Genomic DNA, 887 nt, shown 5'->3' with positions numbered 1-887 from the left:
ATTCCTGCTAATACACCTTAATCCCAACTAACAACAACCTCTGTTATCCCAGGCGTGGACCTCTTCCAAGTGAGCTGAGTCTTCACTTTTCTTTTCCTAAAATCTTAAGGCTGCTTGTTGTAGGCTCCACAAGAAGGGACCCTTTGTGGCGTGTGCAATAACTCAAGCCAGTTTTCAGTCCTGCAGACATAACTGCAGACACAGATCTCTACAGCTGCCGAGGCACACAGGAACCCCAGCTTGAATGTGGAGTCTGGTGGACAGACACCGATTGTACCCACCTTGTCAGGGGCAGGCTGCTAACACCCAACTGCCTTAAACAGGAAGGGTAATGAACTCCCACCTTTGCAGGAGCAGCCCTTTCTGCAGCCACGTGCATGTGAAAGCTGCTGGCAGAGCTGAAGGGGAGTGGACATAGAGCTGTGCCCTGCCAGCTACCCAGGGGAACCTACAGCATCCCCACTGGTAGCTGTTATGAAGCAGAAATAAATGCAGCTTTTTTAAGCCTTGCTCAGGCTTCCCACAGTTCCCTCCAGTGACCTGAAGGCCACTCTTGCAGGCAGCCTGCACCCCAAGCCCTCTGCTTTACCTCCTTCTCCAGCAGCGTGGTCAAGTGCTGCTTGGCCACCCCCTCCTCCCGCTCCTCAGCATGGGCGAGGTGCAGGGGCGCGATGGGGATCTGCTTCTCCTCCCGCAGCGGGGTGGTCTCCACCTGGTGCCAGCGCTGCTCGATCTCCACGTGGACGTTCTGGGGTTTGATGTCCGCTGGGACAGGCAGGATCCTGTCCACCTCCATCCTTAGGGCTTCTTCCGACCCTGCCCCATCCACAGTATCAATCATCTCGAAGCGCTTGCGCCGCTCCTCCCGCCGCCGGGCCCGCTCCCGC

The 887-nt window shown here is 56.8% G+C and overlaps 1 protein-coding gene across 1 annotated transcript in view; it reads right to left on the bottom strand.

The window, feature by feature from the left end:
* The window catches only part of MPRIP (myosin phosphatase Rho interacting protein), a 72039-nt gene that overhangs the window by 18827 nt on the left and 52325 nt on the right, over window positions 1-887 (bottom strand).

Source organism: Chaetura pelagica, unplaced genomic scaffold (genome assembly GCF_000747805.2).
Source record: "Chaetura pelagica isolate M959 unplaced genomic scaffold, ChaPel_1.0 scaffold213, whole genome shotgun sequence".
In the NCBI taxonomy this organism is placed as follows: domain Eukaryota; kingdom Metazoa; phylum Chordata; class Aves; order Apodiformes; family Apodidae; genus Chaetura; species Chaetura pelagica.
Note: the sequence above shows the minus strand (reverse complement) of the source record. Positions and strands in the feature narration are given on the sequence as shown.